This window comes from Sorex fumeus, unplaced genomic scaffold, assembly GCF_029834395.1.
Source record: "Sorex fumeus unplaced genomic scaffold, SorFum_2.1 ptg000034l, whole genome shotgun sequence".
Classification (NCBI taxonomy): domain Eukaryota; kingdom Metazoa; phylum Chordata; class Mammalia; order Eulipotyphla; family Soricidae; genus Sorex; species Sorex fumeus.
Window position 1 is genome coordinate 12,666,577 of NW_026606091.1, and position 26,145 is coordinate 12,692,721.

The window sequence follows — 26,145 nt, forward strand, 5'->3', positions numbered from 1 at the left end:
GAGCCTGGCAAGCTATCCGTTGTGTATTCGATATGCCAAAACCAGTAACTACAACTGGTCTCATTCACCTGACCCTGAAGGCTTCACCGACATGGCAGCACTGAGAAGGATGAGAAAGGAGAGGCCGACAAAATCTCAAGGCCGACCTAGGCTGCCACAACGAAGGAAGACAAAAATGATCGTCTGTACTTTCAATGCACGTACGCTAGCATCAGATGCATCCATCGAGGACCTGATGGTACAAGCGCGAATGATCAAGTACGACATCATTGGTCTGACGGAGACAAGAAGACACGAATCTCACCATGCTGTTTTCGACACTGGAGAATTGTTCCTCGGAACATGCGATAAAAGAGGTGTTGGAGGCGTAGGTGTCCTTGTCAACACAAACTTGGCCATGAGCATTGATTCATTCAAATGCCTAACAACTCGAATCGGATGTTTACATTTGAATAGATGTGGCTCACTGCCTGCAGTTTCTATCTTCATTGTCTACGCACCAAAATTGCTGAAATTCCACAAAATATTAAATCAATGATAAATTGTCCACTGTCCACTGTCCTCCCATTGTTCATCGATCTGCTCAAGCGGGCCCAGTAATGTCTCCATTTTTTAAGACTTGTTGTTGCTGTGTATATTGAATATGTCATGGGTAGCTTGCCAGGCTTTGCCGTGTGGGCGAGATACTCTCGGTAACTTGCCAGGCTCTCTGAGAGTGGCAGATGAATTGAACCTGGGTCGGCCAGGCTGCACACAAGGCAAATGCCCTACCACTGTGCTATACCACCCTGAACGTGCCAGATCTCACCTGATAAATTGATAAAGCATATTTTTTTCATTTACTTTTTATGCTAACCGAGCCAGGGCTGATGCTGTATGCTATCACGTATCATTGGTATCCCAGATTTATTTCTCTTTTAACACCTCTTTAGGCTCTAAAATTTTGTTTTTTTAATTTAACCATCAGGTTATAAGTATTAGATGAATCAAGCCCGGCAAGCTACCCAGAGTATCTCACCCGCAGAGCAAATCCTGGCAAGCTCTCCAGGATGTATGTGATATGCTGAACATAGTAGCAACAAGTCTCACAATGGAGACGTTCCTGGGACCGCTTGAGCAAATTGATGAACAACAGGAGTACAGTGACAGTGACAGTGATATATATCAGTTATCAATTACCCTTATTTTACTTTATTAAGGCAACTGGATTTTAATTTTTAAGGCAACTTAACTTTTGTTAAAATTTAAACATGGTGAGTTCCAAAGTTGATGATACTACAGTTGTTTCAGGAATTTAGACATCTACTATCCCAACACCAATCTCGCCACCAATGTGACCTTCCCATCATCAGTGTCTCCGCTTTACCACCCCACTTCAAACCTGCCTCCCCGCCCTCCCCCCCCCCCCGCTTAATAGGCTCAAACAAAATTACTTCTATTGCTTGTTACAACAAAATGGCAAATGGAATTATCAGAAGATAGATCAATACAAGACAATTTGTGATAATTATTATATTTAACAATTGCATTACTAAATTCGTAGAGAATTTACTGAACTGGTTGGTGCTGGCGAGCCATTTGTGTTATTGTTTGCACTTATTGAACTGAATGGGTTTCTATGCAACTTTTCCATCAGATTTGCTGTTCAAATTTGGGTTGTTAGTACTATGAAATATGGAGGAGATGCCACACAGTCAGAAGCAATAGAACTGAGCCATTTATATGCCAGAGGAGGTCAAATGTGGAGGCTACTAGGCCTCTCCAGAGTGAAGAGAATCTGCCAGGCTGACCACTCTGAGACTTTCTTCGAATGGAGGCTGGCAGATTCCTCTACCTTCCCAAGAGACCCAGTAGCCACTATTACTGATCTCCTCTGACATATAAATGACTCACCTCCACATCTAATCTTAAAAGAAGCTGAACTGCCAAAACAATTAGCTGAATGTCTGGAGAGATATGTTTACGTGTATTGGACACAATTGGCATAGACTGGCCCTGACTAACAGAGAAGACACAGGTTGTCATAGCGTGTCACAGCTTGGCATGGATTCACACAGGATGACATGAGGTGGAACTGGCACCGTCTGGCATTGAATGACTCTGACTGGCGCTAGTTGGCACATTGTATCAATGCTATCATTGTATTGATAGTATCATTGTAACTACAATGCAGTGGAATGGGATCTTATATCAGGAACATGATGTAGATAATGTGACCTAAGTACTGTAAGAACCCAGATTGAATTGGGGGGGGGGTGCGATCAACAATACAAGGAGACCATTTTTCAGTTGGCCTTTCAAGAAAAAGCAAGTAGCTGTTTGGTTGGATGAAAAAGATGTTTTAGGTAGATAACCCAACATTAGCAACATCAAAAGAAGTGGTTTTAATTTTATTTTTGCCAGTGCTTGGGGTTGAGCACACGACCCCACACATGCTAGACTAGTGTATCCCAAGTCACCTGCCAAATGAGTTTTTTCTTGTTTTATTTTGTTTTGCATTTGTGGTCATATCTGGCAGTATTTGGGGACTATGCTAGGACACCATGTGGAGATAGAACCCAGGCCCTCACATATGCTCTATCACTATGCTACCTTCCTTACTCTAAAATAAGCTCCAATCTGTGTTTTGTTTTATGCCCCCTGCATCCTCCCTCCCTAGCATGCTAAGGGGCCATGCAGTATCTAGGATGAAACTTCTGCTTGTAGAAGTTTGTGTTCAGTCCTTTGAATTCCTTATGGTTACAAAGATGTGATTTTAAAGAACCCAGAATTTTGGAAAAAAAAGAGTCACATTACTTTGAGAATTGTAGCTATGGAAAGACCTGAAAAACAAAGGAGTTCAGGCTTCGAAGACCTCAAGAAGTTGCCATTGTGGTTGGGACAAACGTCTAGCAAGGTAAAGATTACTACCTTTCTTAGATTTCCATTAAAAATCGCAATGGTGGGGCTGGAGCAATAGCACAGCAGGTAGGGCATTTGCTTTACATGCGGTCGACCTGTGTTTGAATCCCAGCATCCCATATGGTCCCCTGAGCACCGCCAGGAGTAGTTCCTGAATGCAGAGCCAGGAGTAACCCCTGAGCATCGCTTGGTGTAACCCAAAAAGCAATACAAGAACAACAAAAACATAATGGTAAGGCATTTTTCCATGTGCATTTTGGCCATTTGGATCAAATCTTTGAGAAAATTTATCTCTTCTCTCCATTTGCTGAAGGGGTTGGATGATTTTTTTTCTTGTAAAGTTCTACCAATGCTCTATATACAATACAGACATCAGTAAATATGATGTCATGAAATTTGCTTATACCTGGATGGACATGGAGTTGCATGATCATGCTGAGTTGAAATGAATCAGAGGGAGAGGGACAGACATTGAACGATCACACTCATTTGCATGATATTAAAAAAAGGTATGGTATGAGAATAATAATAAAAGAGAAACAGGGGCCAAGAGTACTGGTCCATGGTAGGAAGCTTGACACAAAGATTGGGGGTTGGGGCAGTGGGGAGTTCAGTAGGAATAGAGAAGGGACCTTTGGGACTATGATAGTTGGAAATGATCACTCTAGATAAGAACTGGGTGCTGAAGGGGGGTAAAGTGACATGCATGATACACTTTACACTTACAGTAATACTATTGCAGATGATCGTGCCTGAAAGGAAAGAGGAAAGGAAGAGAGAGAAAGAGAGAGAGACAGAGACAGAGAGAAACAGAAACAGAGAGACAGAGAGACAGAGACAGAGAGACAGAAACAGAGAAGAGGTAGCCTGGGAAAGTGTGTGTGGGGTAACTTGGGACATTGGTGGCAGGAAATATACAATGGTGAAGGGTTAAATGTTGAAACATCCTATGATTGAAACTCATCATGACCAACTTGATGTTACTGTATCACAGTGATTCAATGAAAAACAATAATGGTAAGAGTCCCATAACTTCATATTTACCATATTTACCACTTATAATTCATAGTCTTTGGATCCTTTGTAATGGTGTGAGTCTACCCTACTAATTTGCAGAATATGCTTATCACCCCTAAACAGAACCCACACCCACTAAGCAGTCCCCATATCTCCTCACCTCCCTTATTCCCTGGCAAGTAATTACCTGCTTCCTTCTTCTTTCCTTTTGAAAATTATATTTTTACATGACCCCATTGATTATTCCCTCCCCATCTTCCAGTCCCATTTGTCATTATTGTCATTGATGCTATTGTTGCAAAGACAGGGGAACGATCATACAGCTGGTTGTGACTCTCACATGTCAGCAGTGGTATTCTCATGTTTGGCCTTGGTGCTCACTGAGGTTTCTTCTCCTTTAGTTATGATGTTTGCACATGTGTTTGCACAGGGGTCATACTTGATTTTCCTCCCAGGTCCCATAGACCATACTTGGCAGTACTTAGGGGCTTCTCTCAGCTTTCTGCTTGAGAGATACTCCCAGAACTGTTCAGAGGACCATGTGGTACCTGGGACTAAACCTGGCCCTTCTGTGTATAAGGCATGAGCTCATCCCACTGAGCTGCCACTCAGATACAGGGCATCTTTCTATTTTCTTAGGCACACAAGTAATGATTGTGCTGCTCGCTGGAGCTGGTGGGGGAGGAGTCATTAAATAATACAATCTAGCCCGTGGATTTATAATAAAGCCTAGTAATGATAGCTGTCCAACTAGGGTTATAGTGATAATATATTTAAAATACAGACTTAAAAATAATTTAAAATAAATTATTTAAAATAAATTATAAAATAATTTAAAATAAATTATTTAAAATAAAAAGATGCATCTAACCAAAAGAAAACAAAAGATCCTCTTTAGAAAAGCTGCTGAAATAAAGCACTGGAACAATAACTGCAGCAGGACAGAAGTAGCAATTCTGTTTTCTCTGAAGATGGCAAGAAACATCATATATTGTGATCAAATGCAACATAACTATTAGAGAAGTTGGACTACCATAATTAGATCCCTAGTGTCTCTTTTTCCAGTAGGAAAATAAATAGATCCAGCCAATCTAGAAACCATTACTCAGCATGGAATCTGAGAAAAGAAGAGAGATCTACTGAGGTAAAAGGCCAAGAATACCCATTGTGACTTTGACAAAAGAGAACATAAACAGTGACTGAAGACAGAGTCAAGCAGAGAGAAATTACTCTGAGCTTTAGAAAAATAGAAACTCAGACCAATGTGGAGATGTATTTATTAGAAATGAATGTGCATTAGGAGAAAACTTGAAGGGATCAAAATCAGGCTCCCAAGGAAATTACACCTGTTTATTCTGCTTTTCTTCCCCAGTCTGACAACAGAAAGCAGAATTTTAAAGGGCATTTTACTTGTTTGTATTTCCTCTCAACAAGTTGAGTAAATTGAAGTTTGATAAGAGAAAGAGGCAAGAAGTTCAGTACTAACAATACTAACAATATTCCCAAACAAGTGAACATTATAGGGAACAGCAAGTAGAAAATAGAGAGAGACAAAAATAAGAGCCAATATTTTGGAAAAAAGAGAATGGTTACAAGAAGAAAGACAGGATATAAGAAAGAAGAGAGTAATTTTTAAAAATTTTTAATACTTAGCTGCATGGAAAATGGGTTTGGTGATGAAAGGGAGAATAGAAGAATATGGAGACAGAACATGAGGCGTGGGGGAGATGGATCCTAAATGTTTGACCTGAGCAACTGTACCAAATCGAAAAATATGTTGTGAGGGATTCTCTAGGATGTTATATATTTGAGTTCATGTTGATTCACAACTCTGTGTATTTGTGAGCTGAGTTTGTTGGAGGTTCCATATCTTAGATTAGACATTAAGTATCATATCATTAAAAGTCCCATGGTATTTAGGTTAACAGAAAGGAGTTAAGTTTTCACTTTGGAAGATTCCAACAAAAATTAAAAAATTACATCTTTGTACTGCATGGTGTGTGTGTTTAATAAAGTGTGTGTTGAAGCATAATGACATATTATGAAAAAGAATACTTTTCTGTTTACTTTGTTGGCTAAGAAAAAGTTCTTTGTTGGCTCAAAAAATTTCAAGATATTTTTCTTTTCTTTGATGTTTTATCATTGATAAGGGAAGAAATTCACCACAGATAGAGTTACCAGTGAAAGAATAATCATCAAAAGTTCTCTTTGAGATACTGGATCTCAAAGATCCCTTTGGAAAGCTAGTAAAATTAGAGACTATTGCCTTCTTCAAAGTATTTTGAAGAAAACATAGATAGTTGATCTTCTACTATTAAGTTTGATTCTAGATAACAAATCATTATAATAAAACAAATCAGAATTTGTTACTACTATATGTATTTACTCTATTTCATTTCTAGTTACTTGACAAGGTCTTCCAAATAGACACACATTTTATTCATTTATTCACAACTCAATACAGAATGCACTGTGTTAGAATTTCAAACTGAGGAAAAAGAACATTTCGAAACAAAATCTGCCCTTTAGAAATGCAGAGTACCATAGATATTTAAATGATTAGCAACTGGACTGGACTTTAAGTTAATTTGAAGATAAGATGGAACAGAAACTTCTGAAGAGCAACTATAAAATGTGTAACATGATATCATGTGCACAGCGGGTAGGGCGTTCGCCTTACAAGCGGCCAACATGGCCGACCCGAGTTCGATTCCTCCGCCCCTCTCGGAGAGCCCGGCAAGCTACCGAGAGTATTCGATATGCCAGACACAGTAACAACAAAGTCTCCAATGGAGACATTACTGGGCCCGCTCGAGCAAATCGACGATCAACGGGAGGGCCTTTATATCATGTATTCAAAGGTGTATTGGAAACGTAAGAGAATTCCTCAAAGAACACTAAAGAGATAATATATTTAAGGATAAGATCATGCTAGTGTATGCTTTGTTTCTAGAGATACTTGTAATTAACAGGGGTCAGGGTCAAGAGTGAGGCTTTAGCACAGCCAAAAGTAAGCCCTTAGCACTGCTGGATGTATCCCAGGAACAAAATCGTAAATAAAAAAATACACAAATAAAATATGTCATATTAGTATGTTTGGCTTTATGCCAAACAGTTTTAAAAGGTGAATGAAATAGGGAAATTGCAGGAGAAGTATAGACTATCCAGATACAATAAACATTTTATAGTCATATAAATTTTTGAAGAGCCTTTTTATATATCAAATTCTTTGAAACAGTTTTTGATCTATAATAAATTTATATGTAATGCTTGCACTCAAAGTTAATTTTGATTTCAGTTTTTTTCTCTTGCCTGGAAGTTATTGAAATGTGAATCTGAAAGTGTATTTTCTGAGTTCGGGAGCATTAAAATAGTATGTTTTTTACATTTGAAAATCACTATTACTGGCTATAAAAATTGATGCCCACATTTGCTAACCTTGAGTATGCTATGTAGATCACTTAGTTTTTTAAGATAAAATATTGATATTAAAATTTATTAGCAATCTGTTTTTTCTTTTTCTTATAGCAGATAATTATTCTTATTTCATATTTCCAGCAACTTATTTTCAAAATTAGCTCATTTCATCAGGTTAAGTCTCAAGGTTGATCATTGCCATGTATTTTCAGCTATTCCATTGTGTACTTTAATACTAAATTTCAATTTTTTAGATAAAGTCAACAAATATTTTTAGCAATTTTAACCATTTTAGTGGCTATTTTCAGTTATTTTAAAAATTGGGGCTGAAGCGATAATACAGTGGGTAGGGTGTTTGCCTTATATGCTGCCAACCTGGGTTCTATCCCCAGTACCCCATGTAGTCTCCCAAATCCACCAGGAGGGATCCCTGAGTGTGGATCCAGGAGTATTCACTGAGCACCTCTGAATATGATCAAAACCATGCGCCACAAAAGAAAAAAAGAAATACATAGTTTTATAATCATCTCTGGTTTCTAATTCAAGAACATTTTGTCACCACCTATAGACTTAATACTCATTAAGCATTCAACCCTCAAACTCTTCTAATTTCCATTGGAAACCACAAAGCTGCTTTAACTGTCTTTGGATTTAAATAATTTCACATTTCACAAAAAAGAAATCATACATTAGTATGTTTTATAGTACATACATATTATAGCAGACATATCGATTTTATTCCTTTTCATATCAACTAATATTCCATTATATGTTTACATGGTATATTCTTTTTTTTATTATTGAGGTATCCTCGTTTACAATACCATTAAAAAGGTTTTACATTTGCAGAGTTACTTCACTGATGGATCCAAGTGTTTCAAGATGACTCTATTACTATCCCATGGTCCTTTTTTTTTTTATACAACTCATTTTTATTTATTTATTTTTTTAATTCTTTTTTTTTTCCTTTTTTATTAGTGAAACACCATGAGGTACAGTTATAGACTTACAAATTTTGTGCTTGGGTTTCAGTTATACAATGATCAAGTGCCCATCCCTCCACCAGTGCCCATCATCCATCACCACGGGTCCCAGCATTCCCCCCCATCCCCCCCCCGTCCCATCCTGCCTCTGTGGCAGGGTATTCCCCCTTGTTCTCTCTCTCTTCTTTTGGGTACTGTGTTTTGCAAGAGAGGCATTGAGTGGCAATCATGTTTGGTCTATAGACTACTTTTAGCATGCTTCTCCCACCCTGGGAGGGTCCTCACAACACCCTTTATTTGGTGCTCTCTTCTCTATTTGAGCTTTCTTTTCACCTAGTACGTGTGGCTGGCCTTCCAGTCATGGAGCAAAATTCCTGGTACCAATCTCAGCCATTCCTGGGTGTTAGTCTCCCTTTTTGTTGCTTTATGTTCCCCAGATGAATGCAATCTTTCTGTGTCTATCCCGCTCTTTCTGACTCATTTCGCTTAACATGATACTTTCCATGTAGTACCACTTGTATGTAAATTTCATAACTTCATTTTTTCTAACAGTTACATAGTACTCCATTGTGTAAATGTACCAAAGTTTCTTTAACCAGTCATCTGCTCTTGGGCACTCAGGTTTTTTCCAGATTCTGGCTATTGTAAAGAGTGCTGCAATAAACAGACAATTGCGGATGTCACTTCGACTATACTTTTTTGCCTCTCTGGGATATATTCCCAGGAGTGGTATTGCTGGATCAAATGGGAGCTCAATTTCTAATTTTTTGAGAATCGTCCATACTGTTTTCCAAAAGGGCTGAACCAGTCGGCATTCCTACCAACAGTGAAGGAGTGTCCCTTTCTCACCACATCCACACCAGCACCGGTTGCTTTTGTTCTTGTGGATGTGGGCCAGTCTCTGTGGTGTGAAATGATATCTCATTGTGGGTTTTTTTTATTTATTAGTGAAACACCATGAGGTACAGTTGTAGATTTACAATTTTTTGTGCTTGGGTTTGATTATACAATGATCAGATACCCATCCCTCCACCAGAGCCCATTTTCCACCACCATGGATAATATCCCCCCCACCCTCCACCCCCCATCCCCCCCTGCCTCTGTGGCAGGGCAATCCCCTGTGTTCTCTCTCTCCTTTTGGGTGTTGTGGTCTGCAAAAGAGGCATTGAGTGGCAAACATGTTCAGTCCATAGTCCACTTTCAACATGCATCCCCCCTCCTGGGAGGATCCTCCAAACACCCTTAATTTGGTGTTCCCTTCTCTATCTGAGCTGCCCTTTCCTCTAGAATGCCCGACTGGCCACTAAGCTATGGAGTAATCCTCCTGGTGCTGATCTCAGCTATTCTTGGGTATTAATCTCATATTTTGTTACTTTATATCCCCCAGATGAATGCAATCTTTCTATGTCTATCCCTCTCTTTCTGACTCATTTCGCTTAGCATGATGCTTTCCATGTTGTACCACTTGTATGTAAATTTCATGACTTCATCTTTTCTAACAGCTACATAGTACTCCATTGTGTAGATGTACCAAAGTTTCTTTAACCAGTCATCTGTTCTTGGGCATTCAGGTTTCTTCCAGTTTCTGGCTATTGTAAAGAGTGCTGCAATGAACAAACAAGTGCAGATGTCCCTTCGACTATACATTTTTCCTCTCTGGGATATATTCCCAGGAGTGGTATTGCTGGGTCAAATGGGAGCTCAATTTCTAATTTTTTGACAATTGTCCATACTGTTTTCCAGAAGGGCTGAACCAGTCGACATTCCCACCAACAGTGAAGGGGTGTCCCTTTCTCGCCACATCCGCGCCAGCATCGGTTGCTTTTGTTCTTTTGAATGTGGACCAGTCTCTGAGGTGTGAGATGGTATCTCATTGTGGTTTTGATCTGCATCTCTCTGATGATTAGTGATGTAGAGCATTTTCTCATGTGCCTTTTTGCCATTCGAATTTCTTCTTTGCGAAAGTTTCTGTTCATTTCCTCGCCCCATTTTTTGATGGGGTTGGGTGATTTCTTCTTGGGGAGTTTAACCAGTACCTTGTATATCCTTGATATCAACCCCTTGTCGGATGTGTATTTGGTGAATATCCTTTCCCATTCTGTAGGCTCTCTTTGTATTTTGGTCACTGTTTCTTTTGAGGTGCAGAAGCTTCTTAGTTTAAGATAGTCCCATTTGTCTATCTGTTTTCACTTGCTCGGCCAGTGGCGTGACATCTTTGAAGATACCATTAGCTTCAATATCATGGAGAGTTTTGCTGACTTTGTCTTCAATAAACATTATGGATTCTGGTCTGATGTTGAGGTCATAAATCCATTTTGATCTTACTTTTATGCATGGTGTTAGGCAGAGATCTGAGCCCACTTTTTTTTAATGTCTTTCTCATTTGTATGAGGTGATATCACCTCATTTTTCTTTTTAATTTGTATTATCTGACAATAATACAGCGAAATATGTTTTGTACATGCCTCTTTGTCTTCTGTATGTGTTCTTTGGAAAAACGTCTCCACCAATTCCTCACATTTTGTGTAAGTTCTTTTTTTTCATTACCATTTTTGCAGTATGGTTAAAATAGCATTGTTTCCCATTCCCCCCCCCTATACTCAATATAGCTTCCTCAAAAGGAGAAAAACTTAAAAATTATTTGGAAAACTAAAGTTTTAAAAGTATGAATTCTGAGAAATGCACTGATATAGCTATATTTGAGGAATAAAGTTCCTGCTTTAAATAGTAACTTTCAATGCATATCTTTGAATAATAATATTCAAAGGATTTTTTTAAAAAATGTTTAGCTTTGTACAGATAATGTTATGGCTTAGATGTCTAGTTTTCTGCTGCATGCTTAAATTTCCTCAGATGGTTGTATAGTCATTTTATGGAAAAGCTACTCCATAGTCAGGAAAACTGGAAGGCATTGACAGAAAAAATTATACAGTTTCCACTTCACTGAACTCAATGATGAAAGATAAATATTGTTTTTGTGTTCTAGTCATGTATAAACTTACTATCACAGAAACCACCCGCCTAAATATTACCATGTTTTTCTGGTTAATGGCACTGGAAATGTTCTCTTTTAAATAATACAATATTTCAGAGTCTCTTAGAAGAATAAATTTCCAAGCTTCTAAAATTTAGTTAGAAGAAAAGGAAATAACTTTTAACACTTTTTCTCATGCCAGAGAATTAATAGATTTAGAACTTTATAATTTAAGTATTTGAGGGTAATGTTTTGCATGACACAACTGTTTTAAATACTAAAACTGTGGATCCATATAAACTAATCTTTATGGTTAAGCTAATAAGTTCATTTACTGATAGGAAAATCTTTGATATATTTTTATGTGTTGTAGAGACCACTATAGTACCTTTTGGATGACAGCACTAGTAAGAGAAAAATTTTACTAACAGATTTGTAAGGCACCAAATATGCATTTTTTTTACTTTAATAAGGGTTTGAAATGGTTTTATAGGCACATCAATGTTTATGCTCTGCATCCTGCAACCCATGGTGACATTTGCTATTTTATTTTTTTGCTCTTATTGTTTTCATTATGAAATATATATGTATATATATTCATTTATTCTATTTCATCATGTTGTGCTAAGGTAAGTGGTTGTGCTCTCAAATCATAAAGACAATATGGCTCCAGAATAGGCTTTTGTGAAAGGGACATTTGCTCAGGTAAAAGAGGAGTCACAAAAGGGGGCAAAATCCAAGCAATTCACCAAAGGGAGTTTCACTGAAACATTTATCATCAACTTTGATTATATGCAAAGCATAGGTAAATTTACTCATGATTTTTCTGAGGATGGAAGTGAGGGGGCAGGGTGGGAATCCAGGAACTGGCTTGCACTCCTTTTAGTTTCTTATAAAATTTTGCGTGCCAATTGCCATAGTTTTGTAAATTGTTACGGCATGTATCATCTGCCATGCTAGTATATTGCATAAGGGATAATGAGATGAAACTGCTCAGGAAGTGAGGGAAAGGAGAGTTTGTTTATCCTTGGATGCCATCTTGGATTCTTCTCCTTTCTTTTTTTTTTTCTTTTTTTCTTTTTTGCATCACACCTGGCAATGCACAGGTGCTACTCCTGGCTCTGCACTCAGGAATTACCCCTGGGGGTGCTCAGGGGGCCATATGGGATGCTGGGAATTGAACCCCGGTTTGCCGCTTGCAAGACAAACGCCCTACCCGCTAGGCTATTGCTCCAGCGCCTCTTCTCCTTTTTTAACAGGTGCAAAAACACATTCCCAAAATGTGTGAGATCTCGTCTTGCCAGTTCTCTATCTCCATATTATTACTTCTGTGAAATGAGAGCCAAAAGTCAGATGTTTTAACTTAACTATGTCATGGCTTGTGCTGTTTTGTACTCACTAAATATTATTATTCTCTGCTGAAAATTGGGAGAAAAATAGAAATAGAGAGTAGAGCTGGGGAGATGGCTCAAGTGGTTGAAGGTAGTGTTTTGCTGTGGGAGTCTTAGGCTTTATCTCCAGCATATCTGAGAGTAAACTTCAAGTTCTGTGCTAGAATCAGCCCCCAGTGCTGCTAGTTGTGACCCACAACCAAAACAAACAAACAAACAGACGTGAATAAATAAAATAAAATACACCTGCACTGCACTGTCTGCACTGTCCTCCCGTTATTCATCGATTTGCCAAAGAGGACCCAGTAACATCTCCATTGTGACGCTTGTTACTGTGTTTGGCATATCGAATATGTCTCGGGGAGCTTGCCAGGCTCTGCCGTGCGGGAGAGATACTCTCGGTGGCTTGACAGGCTCTCCGAGAGGGGTGGAGAAATCGAAACTGGCTCGCCTAAGTTGGCTGCGTGCAAGGCAAATGCCCTACTGCTGTGCTATCAATCCACCCAAAATACACCTAGGTAAATAAAAAATATTCTTACAAATATTATTTTGAGCATGAGAGATAGTTATAGGGGTTAAGGCATTTGTGTTACAAGTCCCAGATTCTGGTTCCATCCCCAGCACTGCATATGTTCCCAAAGCACCTTCCGGCGAGATAACTTAGTATAAAGCCAGAATTAGCCCTAATACAACTGGGTGTGGTCTGAATTCAAAACAAACCAAGAAATATTATTTTATGATTGATCATACATATATTTATTTAAAAGTTCTAATTGCTAATAATATTTCTGTAATGCAACCTATAATAACTTCCCAAAGAGCAGTTTATATATCAGTTTTTCTGAACTGACATTTATAATATTTTAGAAATTTAGTTGGCAATGTAAATCTCCTTATTTTTATTATATCATTTTGATAATTCTTTGACATGTTGAATTTCTTTCAAGTTAATCAAAGAAAGAACAATTTTCTCAATTACATATGTAAGTAGGGTGCAATAATATAATTATTTTATTTCCATATTAAAAACAATTTTATCATAAATTTCTAGATTTACAAATGAAAGAAAAGATTATTGTCACATTAGGGAAAAAGAAGCATTTCAGAATATAACATATTGACTAAAGATGTATACACCTCAGATATGCAGGTATATATTTCACCATATTTTTGAAAGTCACTATTAAAAACCTTCTACTGGACAATTCTCAAAAAATAAGAAATTGAGCTCCCATTTGATCCAGCAATACCACTCCTGGGGATATGTCTCGGAGAGGCAAAAAAGTACAGTCAAAATGACATCTGCACGTCTATGTTCATTACTGCACTACTCACAATAGCCAGAATCTGGAAAAAACCCGAGTGCCCGAAAACAGATGACAGGTTAAAGAAACTTAGGTACATCCACACAATGGAGTACTATGCAGCTGTTAGAAAAGATGGTCATGAAATTTACATACAAGTATACTACATGGAAAGTATAATGCTAAGTGACATGAGTCAGAAAGAGAGAGAGAGACATAGAAAGATCACATTCATCTGGGGAATATAAAGTAAAAAAAATGGGAGACTAACACCTAAGAATAGCCGAGATAAGTACCAGGAGGTTCACTCCATGGCTTGGAGGCCTGTTGCACATGCTGGGGGAAAAGGCAACTCAGATAGAGAAGGGAGCACCAAGTAAAGGGTGTTGGGAGGATCCTCCCAGGATGGGAGATGCATGCTGAAAGTACCCTATAGACCGAACATAACTGCCACTCAGTGCCTCTTTTTCAAACCACAGCACCCAAAAGGAGAGAGAAAACAAAAGGAAATGCCCTGCCACAGAGGTGGGGTGGGATGGGGAGATGGGGGGTAGGAGGGATACTGGGAGCATTTGAGGTGGAGAATGGGCACTAGTGGAGGGATGGGTACTCAATCATTGTATAACTGAAACCCAAGCACAAAAATTTGTACATCTACAACTGTACCTCATGGTGTTTCACTAATAAAAATTTAAATATAAATAAATCAAAATAAAAACCTTCTCCTCCTTTTCAGAAACCAAAATTGCATTTATATTATACATTTTATTACTTTGAATTACCCTGAGGCTTTACTCTTGTTTCCCAATCTATTTTCTACACGTTTTTCAAATTTGATTGCTTCTAGTAATTTGTCACAAGTTCTATATTGCTTTATAATTTTCATTCTTCTATAGAGATGATCAAATGAATAATTGGACTTGCGCATGTGCATATGTAAACACACTATAATTTATTTGATTCTGTTTTATTTTGTTGTTGTTATTTTGGTTTTGGTTTTTTGGGGCCATATCTGGTGGTGCTCAGGACTTAGTCCAGGTTCTGTGCATAGGGGTCATTCATAGCAGTGCTTGGGAACCATATGAGATGTTGTAGATAAAATCAGGCCTAACCACCCATTAGGCAAAGCATCTACCCCCTGTACTGCCTTTACAGCTCTGTATTATGGTATTTGTTTTGAGATCATTTTTCCTGCTTCTGCTTTATCATGAATATAATTTCTTTTATGTTCATTGAGTAAACATCTTTACATGCTCATTCTAGTATCTCAATTATCTTTGCTTAAATTTAGGTTTTTAAATTTTTGTTTTGAGACTAGTATGCATATTCTTTGCTTTTCATGTTTTGAATAATTCTGGAATACTTTCTACTAACATTAATTAACATTATGTTAAAGAGATTATAGATTGTGGTATATCACTCAGAATAGATTTGATTTTTTTCTCTCTAACAAAGTATAACAACTGAAATTTCAATTTCATTCCTTTATATTTCAATTAATTTCTATCTTCTCTATGGATATGTAGTGCAGAGTTAATAAAGAATTTGGGGCACAAATTATATAGGAAAATTGACTCTCCCAAGCTCTCTGATCTTGGGTTGTCTTTAACTTCCAAAAGCTATGAATGATCACTATTTCTTGAATCTTCAGTGTAGGAGTTTGTGGGCTTTTTGTCAGTTTTATACATGGTTTATGTGATTCGCAATAATGCCTTTGGTCTGAATTTCAGATTACAAGTACAAAAAATGTGAGACTTAACTCTGTAAAGGTTTTCTGTAAATTTTGATATAGCCTACTAAATGTGTCTACACATTATCCACAAGTGCCTTTTAATTATCATCTATGATCTTTTGTTCATAATCATATATAAAAAGTTATTATACAGGCCACTTAATTCATTTTCTTAATGGGGGTGTGGGTGAGGGCATACTCTGTGTGCCAGGGCTTATTTTTGGCTCTGTGCTCAGACCACTCCTGGTGGGTACTCCTGTGGGATAATGGGGTTAAAACCCCTGTTGGTTGCATGCGAGGCTAGTGCCCTGCAATCTGTACATTCCAGCCGCATTTTCTTATCTTTTTTAAATAAAAAATATACTGGATTCTATAAATACATTTGTTATATTTATAGAGATAATATAAATTGACCAAATTGATATGCCAAATCCAGTAATAAATGGATCTCATTTCCCTAACCCTGATTATGCAGAGTCGAGAAGGATATGGAAGGAGAAGCTGATAAAACACCAAGGCAGACATGGGCTGCCAAAACGCAGAAAAACAAAAATGATTGTCTGTACTTTTAATGCTCGTACGCTGGCATCTGCTACATCCATTGAAGACCTTATGGTACAAGCACGAAAGATCAAGTACGACATCATTGGTCTGACCGAAACGAGAAGACATCAATCCCATCATGCTGTTTTCGACACTGGAGAACTGTTCCTTGGAACATGTGATAAAAGAGGCGTCGGTGGTGTCGGTATCCTTGTCAACACAAACTTAGTCACAAGCATTGATTCATTTGAATGCCTAACAACCCGAATCGGACGATTACACTTGAATAAATGTGGCTCACTACCGGCAGTTTCTATCTTTGTTGTCTACGCACCAACATCCAGTTATGGTGAAAAAGAAACTGAGAAATTCTACATGGAGCTGGAGAAATTCTATAAAGAAGATCACACCTTCTACAAGATCATTGTCGGTGATTTTAATGCCAAGATAGGACCAAGAAGATCAGTCGATGAACTCCACATCGGAACCCATGGCCTGGAATGGAACGAACAAGGTGACAGACTGTCTGAGTTCATCATGTCAACCAAAACCTTCCATGGTAACTCACAATTCCAAAAGGCTGAATCTAAACGTTGGACATGGGAGTCTCCCGATGGACGGTTCCACAATGAAATAGACCACATCATATTCAATCAGCGGTTTTGCCTAACCGATGTTGCTGTTGTCCCAAATTTCCAAACGGGATCAGACCACCGTCTTCTTCGTGCAAAATTCTACCTCACAGAACGAGGAGAAAAGAATGCAAGGTTTAAGAAGAAGACTCCCAGAACAACCACCAACTGGGAACTCTTTGGCTCTGTTGCAGCAACATGGGAAGATGCCGTCATTGACAACATTGATGAGGAATACGATCGAATGATTCAGCACCTCCATGATTGTGCAAGGAATGCCAAGAGAGAGATAACCACAAAAAACCGTCTTTCTTCGAACACTCTTGAACTTATTCGCCAACGTGGCGTGGCACGTGCCTCAGACAACCACAAGCAAACGTCCGAACTGGCAAAACAGTGCAGAAAAGCCATCAAGGATGACCTCAAAAACAGGAGAGCAGCAGTACTGGTAGATGCAGCAGAAGCTGGGAAAAACATTCGTAATGCCCGCCTGTCCTTCACCAACTACAAAACCAAGATGACTGCCCTCCGACATCATGATGGATCTATCACATCTTCCAGAAGGGCAATGGAGAAGATTATTCATGACTTCTACTCAGATCTCTTTAATAGCCACATCCACTTGCCCACATACCACATACCACATGATGGATATGTCGTTCCCAATGTTCTCCCTTCTGAAATCCAACATGCCATCTCGTCAGTAAAGAAACAAAAAGCACCTGGCCCAGACAAGATCAGACCTGAACACCTGAAGAACTTACCATCAGTACTCATCAATACATTAGCTCGACTCTTCACATGCTACCTGTCTGAATGCAAGGTTCCATCCCAATGGAAAATCAGCAAGACTGTACTACTATACAAGAAAGGAGACATCCACGACATTGGCAACTATCGCCCAATCTGCCTATTGTCTGTCATCTACAAACTATTCACTCAAGTCATCCTGAATAGGATTAGCAGAACACTAGATGAAGGACAACCATGTGAACAAGCTGGATTCCGAAAAGGATTCAGTACCATTGACCATATCCACACAATAACCAAGCTCATTGAGGTATCTCGGGAGTTCAAGATGCCGCTCTGTCTAACGTTCATTGATTTAAAGAAGGCCTTTGATTCTGTTGAGACGGAAGCGGTCATGGAAGCCCTAGCCAATCAGGGCGTACAAACTCAATACATCAGGATCCTTCGTGAGCTCTATTGCGGATTCACTACCAAGATCTCACCATTCTACAAAGAAGTAATCATCCATATCAAGAGAGGGGTTCGGCAGGGTTATACCATTTCACCAAAACTCTTCAGTGCCACCCTCGAGAACATCATGCGACGACTAGAATGGGAAAACATGGGAGTGAAGATAGATGGTCGGCAACTACACCACCTCCGCTTTGCTGATGACATCGTTCTAATAACACCAAACATCAGCCAAGCGGCACAAATGCTTGTGGACTTTGACCGTGAGTGTGGAAAGGTCGGACTACAGCTGAATCTTACGAAGACAATGTTTATGAGAAACAGCCTTGTTCCTGACGCTCCATTCGCTCTCAACGGAACCACCATCTCCGAATGCAACAGTTATATATACTTAGGTCGAGAAATCAACATGATGAATGACCTGGCACCTGAATTACGCAGGAGGAAGAGAGCGGCTTGGAATGCCTTCAAGAGCATTGAAGAAATAACTAAAAGGACAAAGAACCTCCAACTACGAGCACATCTCTTTGATTCCACTATTCTTCCTGCATTAACATATGCCTCAGAGACCTGGACCCTACGAAAACAGGATGAGAACACTATTCGGGTCTCTCAAAGAGGAATCGAAAGAACTATGCTTGGAATATCACGATTCACTCAAATGAGAGATAGAATCCGGAGTTCTGATCTTCGTCAACGCTCAAGAATCAGAGACGCTGTCTCATTTGCCAAGACATCAAAAATCAGATGGGCTGGACATGTAATGAGGTTTACAGACAACCGCTGGACTAGAGCCATTACTGATTGGATTCCATGAGACATCAAAAGATCACGTGGACGCCCACCTATAAGATGGTCAGACTTCTTCGTCAAGACCCTAAATGATCGGTTTGAGGCTCTACACGTTCCTAAAACGAACAGATACCATTGGGCTACGCTAGCACGCAACCGGGATGAATGGAAACGTTATGGCACCCGCTCGAATAAATCGATGAATAACGGGGATTAAGTGATTAAGTGAAGAGATAGAGATAATAATGAGTTTTTATGCTGTACATTAGAATAAAATTGATTTTTGACTTTATATCACCATTACCTTTCTAATATATCATAATATACACGTTTTTAAAAGTACATATATTCTTATTTCGCTTGTTTTAAAATATATATTCAAAGGGATATTAGCAATTTTCTTTTCCTGCAATATTTACAAACGACTTTGGTAACATGATGTTTCTGGTTTTATAGAATGTACTGGGATTGTACATAAAAAGAGGTTTGATGAGAGTTAATTATGGGAAATCAACCACCTTAAAACAGCTGTTTTACTGATTTGGTAAATTGGTCAGAATACAGAATTTTATCCTTCCTTCCTCTTTCCCTCCAAGTTTTCCTTCCTTCCTCCCTTCCTCCCTTCCTCCACTCCTTCCTCTCATTCTTCCTGCCTCTTATTCTTCCTCCCTCCCTCCCTCCCTCCCTCCCTCCCTCCCTCCCTCCCTCCTTTCCTTCTTTTGCTTTTGTGTCCTTTTTTTCTCTCTTCATTCTTTACCTTTAGTTCCTCTTTTATTTGGAGGGAAATATTGCCTTCAATTTTTATTCCCAGGTGGCTTGAGATCACTCTCAGCCACTAGGCCCTGTTCAGTGCTAAGGACAGAGGACATTAAGGTCCTGTGGTGCCAGAAACCACCCAGGCCAATTTAGCAGTGCAAAGGCCTCATCGCCACACTAGGGTGTTTAGAAGCTTCAGCAGTGTGTCTGGCAATACTCAGTGGGTCTATTAGTGCTTGGGATCAAACCCTTACATACAAATTGTACTATGTTCCCAGCCACTTATTCCATTGCCTTTCTTTTCCAAATTGAGGTATATTTTAGCAATGGTAAAATTTAATGTTATATGTAGATGCACCTTTCTTATATTTCAAAGTAAAATTAGTTAGGTTTTCCATAATTTCTTCATATATCCCAAGTCAGATTTTTGCACCATAACTTAAAAATGCACTCTTTCACAAATCACCACCTCTTGCCAAAATGTTCATCTCACTCCATCTATTTATTAACTCTTAGTCATTCTTTGAACTGAGTCATAAAAGTTGGCAGTGAAACTGTTCTCTAACCATGTGAAAGCAACTAAAGAGACATTACTGGCAGATATAAATGAGTAGAGCATGGAAAGTACATTTAGATATTCCATTTCTGGGGATTTACAGGTAATTAGAAAGGAATGTCTAATTGTCTTATTTTCTTTTCCAATGGGGGGTAATGGATCTAAATTCTCCTTGGGCTATTGTAGAACATGAAATAACAATGAAGATATCAAAAAGTGGGGACAATTTACAAACTCATATTAAACAAATATAAAATTATATGACATATTATTATAACTGGTTAAGATAGCTTTACATGCCTGCTAATTGATATAGGAATCTAATACAAATTATAAAATTTGAACGAATAAATGCATAACAACTAAGTTTTTTTATTACATACGAATAGGTCATCCATGAAGCAAAATTGTAAGTCCTTGGAATTAATTCTGTTGAACAAAGGAGAAAAATTAATGTCACTTGTAAATAGTACTTATAGAATTCAGAAGTTACATTTATTAAAGATTCATTTGCTCATGAAAATAATTTAATACTAATTACTAGCCTGAAGCAAATAAAACCAATACAGAAAGCTAAATATTTATTATATATATGAGAAATTTTTTATTTTGACAACTTACATTCTATGCAAAACAACATGTAATTTACTTAAATTATGTCAAACTTTTAATTGCATACTCCTAAAACACAATTAACACAAAATGTCATAAAACTAAACTGCATCATTTTTTATTTTTTAAGTAAAGATAGAAAATTATTGAACAATTCAGAGGAAATATTCAGAACAACTATCAAAATTTAATTGTTTTTAAATGAATTTGATTTGTTTTAGCATTGCCATATATAAACTGTTCATATTATAACTTTTTGATTAAAATTTTGAATCATATAATAAAGTGATAAAATAATTAAACTTAATTAAATTCATTTCTTATCTATACCATTAGAGAAACTGATAAAGGCAAGTGACATTTTGACCACTGTTGTTCAAATCTATTTAGATTATAGGACTTTGGTGAACCTATAGTGAATTAGATGTAGAGTACAGAATTGTGGCTTCATTGGAAGTAAAAATGTATGTCATTTATAGCACTTAAAATGTAATGCAGTTCTTTTTGAATATTAACAATTGCTACTAACATAATTATAGTTATGGATTGGAACTAGATTATATTAGATGGGGAAAGTGTAGAAGGAAATTATCTTAACAAAGGTCAAAGAGATTTTAGTGAGAACTAATAGCATAACCTTACCACAGCCCATCAACTTGTAGAGAAAAATCATTGTTATTTGATTATTCTCCATACCTAACTATTGAGTTCTAAGCATTATATTTCTAAATTGGTAATCCCACTTAATTCAACTTATAATATGTAGAATTATATAGTACTGAATAGTGAATTCAGCTTAGAGCTAAACATGGAACATAGAATGTAGAGTTTTTATTTTCTATTTTTATATATTAAGTTTTGCTTTTGTTTTTCCTGAGTATTATTGTATTTAATTTAAAAATGACAGATGGTTAATGCCTCATATACCAGTTGTAAGCTCCAATTATTGAAAACCAAAAATGAATATCCTTTCTTACAAACTCTCTTAAAAACAAGCAAGCTGTAAATCTTACAAATTACTTGGATAGACTCAGGTATGGCAATATCCACACCTTCATTCATCACTTTAGTACCTAAATATTGTTAAGACGTTTATAGAAAACAATATAAAATAAGGGGCTGCAGATACAGTATAGCAGGTAGGGCTCTTGCCTTGCACACGGCCAACCCAGGTTTGATCCCTAGCACCCCATATGGTTCCCCCAATCCCTACCAGGAAATATCCTTAAGTGCAGAGCCAGAAATAAACCCTGAGCACCACTGGGAGTTCTCAAAATAAATAAAGAAGAAAACTTTATTCATCTCAACAATCCTAGGTTTCCCCTTGTTTGGGAATATAACAGGAGTATAAAAGTGATATAACAACAGGTATATATATATATGTATATATATACATATATATACATGAAACTATATACCTCTTTAAAACTCAAAATGCTGATAAAATGTCTTTGAGTACAAGAGCTATTTCATTTTTAATCTACAAAACAGAGATAATATCTGCCACCCACATATCTCTGAGGAATGACTTGGAGAAAACTCTTTGTACTTTTGTCATATTTAGACTTCATCCTAATCATCTTATTAACCTGTTTCTTAGTCATTACAAAGATATACCTGACAAAGAGACATTCCATTGTTAAAATCAATCTCTTGCTGTCGCACTGCATCTGTCTGCTCTCAGAAAGAATTTGTGCCCAGGCATGATGCCTGGCATTGAGTTTACTTGAACTTTTATTGGCATTTCTGCTAGCAAGTATTAGAACTACTACAACTATTTAAAACACACACAACTTAGATTAGAAAAGATTCATCAATATAATGGTTTTACATTAAGAAATTATAATAACTCTGAAGTCATTCTATAATGCATATATTTGGAAACAACTTTCAGTGAACATATAAACATTTAGACATCATGGCTATAATTCATAAATTATAAGTAATAAATTTACTATGTGTTATGTACATACTAACCAATCTGAGTACAATGAACAACAATTAGATTTTAACTAACGTGGCTCTGAGTTATTCCCTCGTACATACCCCATAGGAGCCATAAGTTACCCTCTTACATGGAACTTTCACTAGGTTAGCTTAACCACCAGAAACACATTAGCCAATAATTCATTAAGCCCATCTCAATTCATTCTGCATCTCAAGCAGAATATTAACAGCTAGTATGAAGTCCTAAACCTCACTGGTCACATTGGTAAAACAATGCAGAAGCCCACCATGATTACTTATTGAAGAGGCTAGCCCAGAAGACACCAACATTAATGAAGTGCTAGACAACCTCTCTGACAAGGAATTTAGAAAGGAGCTACTGAGGATGCTTAGGAAGCTAAAAGAAACAATGGAAAGCAATGCCAATAAAAGACAAGAGGATTTGAAGGTAGAAATGAGGAAAATACAAACAGAAATGTCAGACCTGAAAAACCTGGTAGGCGAATTGAAAAACTCACTGGAAGGTCTCAGCAGCAGAGTAACAGCTGCTGAGGACAGAATCAGTGAGCTCAAAGATGAAGCCAGAGACTCTGTAGAAAAGAGGAGAAAATGGAAAAGCGACTCACAATTCGGCAACGGATGGTAAGAGAAGATTGTGATGAAGCCAAGAGGGGTAACATAAGAATTATTGGAGTCCCAGAGGGACAGGAAAAAAACCCTAATGAAGAAGAACCTATCAAAGACATCATTGCTAAGACGTTTCCAAAGATTAGAAAACATGTGACCACATTCAGGAGGCCTGAAGGGCACCAGCTAGAAGAAAACTGAATAAAAATACCCCAAGACACATCCTGATCAAAATGACCAAAACCTTAGATAGAGACAAAATTCTGAAAGCAACAAGATCAAAGAAAGAAATTTCCTATAAAGGAGCATCCTTAAGATTCACAGCCGATTTCTCTGATGAACCACTCATGGCCTGAAAACAGTGGTGAGATATAGTGAAAAACTCAATGAAATAAATGCCTCACCAAAAATACTTTACCAAGAGAGACTCTCATTCATAACAGAAGGAACAATACACAGTTTCACAGACAAACAACAGCTCGGGAACTTCATAGATTCAAAACCATGGTTACAAGAACAACCAAATGGGCTACTTTAAGACAAGACAGGCCCTTCAAGTACACCAAATTTCAACAGAAAAATGGGACAAAACCCCATAACAATAATCTCTCTCAACGCACCAATTAAAAGACACAGAGTGGCAGGATGGATAAGAAAATTGAACCTAACTTTCTGCTGCTTGCAAGAAACACATCTCAATCGTCTAAGCAAACACAGGCTCAGAATCAAAGGCTGGAAAACAATCCTACAGGCAAACAGATCCCATAAAAAAGCTGGGGTAGCCATCCTAGTAACAGACCACATTGATTTCAGACTGAAGAAGGTCACAAGAGACAGTGAAGGTCATTTCTTATTGATCAAGGGATCTGTACAACAGGAAGAAATTACAATACTAAATGTATATGCACCTAATAAGGGACCAGCAAAGTACTTAAAACAACTACTCATAGATTTGGAAAAGGACATCAATAGCAACACAATACTAGTGGGAGACTTCAACACTGCTTTGTCACCTCTTGATAGATCAACCAGACTCAAGCTTAGCAAGGACATACTTCATTTGAGGGAAACAATGGAAGAAAGGGACTTAGTAGATATATACAGGACACTTCATCCTCAAAAAGCTGAACACACATTCTTCTCAAGTGTGCATAGAACATTCTCCAAGATAGATCAAATACTGAGCCACAAAACATACCTCCATAAAATTAAAAAGATAGAAATTGTATCAAAAATCTTCTCAGACCATAATGTGCTGAAATTAGAAGTAAATCGCACACAAAAACAGAAAACTAAATAAAAAACATGGAAATTAAACAGTTCACTATTGGACAAAGAGTGGCTTAGAAAGGAAATCAAAGAAGAAATCAAAAGATTCCAGGAAACTAAAGAAAATGAGGACACGAGTTACCAAAACGTATGGGACACAGCAAAAGCTGTGTTAAGAGAAAAGTTTATAGCTCTACAAGCATTTCTCAGTAAGGAGGACCTAGGCCACATAAGTAACCTAACCTCACAGCTTAAGAACTTGGAGAAGGATCAACAAAAGGAGGCCAATCCGAACATGAGGAAGGAAATAATAAAACTCAGAGCAGAGACTAATGAGATGGAAACCAAAAAAAAAAAAACAACCCGAAAGATCAATGAAATCAAGAGCTGTTTCTTCAAAAAAATAAACAAGATTGATAAGCTTCTAGCAAAACTCACAAAGAAAGGAAGAGAGAAAACCATAATAAACCGAATCAGAAATGAAAAGTGGGTCATTACAACAAAAAATACAGAAATTCAAAGGATCCTCAGGGAGTACTTTGAGCTTTATGTCATGGAACATGAAAACCTCGAGGAAATGGATAAATTCCTAGATTCCTATAGTCTCCCAAGGCTGAACCAAGAAAACCAGGAATACCTGACCAGACCTATAGCCATCAAGGAAATTGAAACGGTAATGAAAAGTCTCCCCAAGCACAAAAGTCCTAGCCCAGATGGATTCACTAGTGAATGCTTCCAAATCGTTAAAGAGGACTTACTCCCAATACTCTTCAAACTTTTTCATGAAAATGAAATATCAAAAACACTTCTGAATAGTTTCTATGAATCCAATATCACCCTGATACAAAAAGCAGAAAGAGATACCGCAAAGAAAGAGAATTACAGGCCGATATGCCTGATGAACACAGACGCAAAGATCCTCAACAAACTATTAGCAAATAGAATCCAGTGACTCATCAAAAAAGATCATACACCATGACCGAGTAGGATTCATCCCAGGAATGCAAGGATGGTATAACATTCGGTAATCGATCAACATAATCCATCATATCAACAAAAGAAAAGACAAAATGCACATGATCATATAAATAGATTCAGAGAAAGCATTTGACAATTTCCAGCCCCTGTTTATGATGAAAACCCTTGCCAAAGCGGATATAGAGGGGACTTTCCTCAATACAGTTAAGCCATCTACCACAAGCCTGCAGCAAGCATAATCCTCAATGGAAAAAAACTGAGAGCCTTCCCCCTAAGATCAGAGATGAGACAAGGATGCTACTCTCTCCCCTGCTGTTCATATAGTAATGGAAGTACTTGCAATAGTGGTTAGGCAAGAAAAAGATAATAAGGGCGTTCATGTAGGAAAGGAAGAAATCAAGCTCTCACTATTCGCAGATGACATGATACTATAATAGAGAACCCTATAACCTCTACCAAGAAACTCCTACAAACAATAGACTTGTATAGTAAAGTTGTAGGCTATAAAATCAAT

General features: G+C 37.7%; 1 pseudogene; it reads right to left on the reverse strand.

Annotated features, from left to right (window-relative positions):
- LOC130026569 (transcription initiation factor TFIID subunit 9-like) overlaps positions 1-2,025 on the reverse strand; it is an 87,650-nt pseudogene extending 85,625 nt beyond the window's left edge.
- Between the last annotated feature and the right edge of the window lie 24,120 nt (positions 2,026-26,145).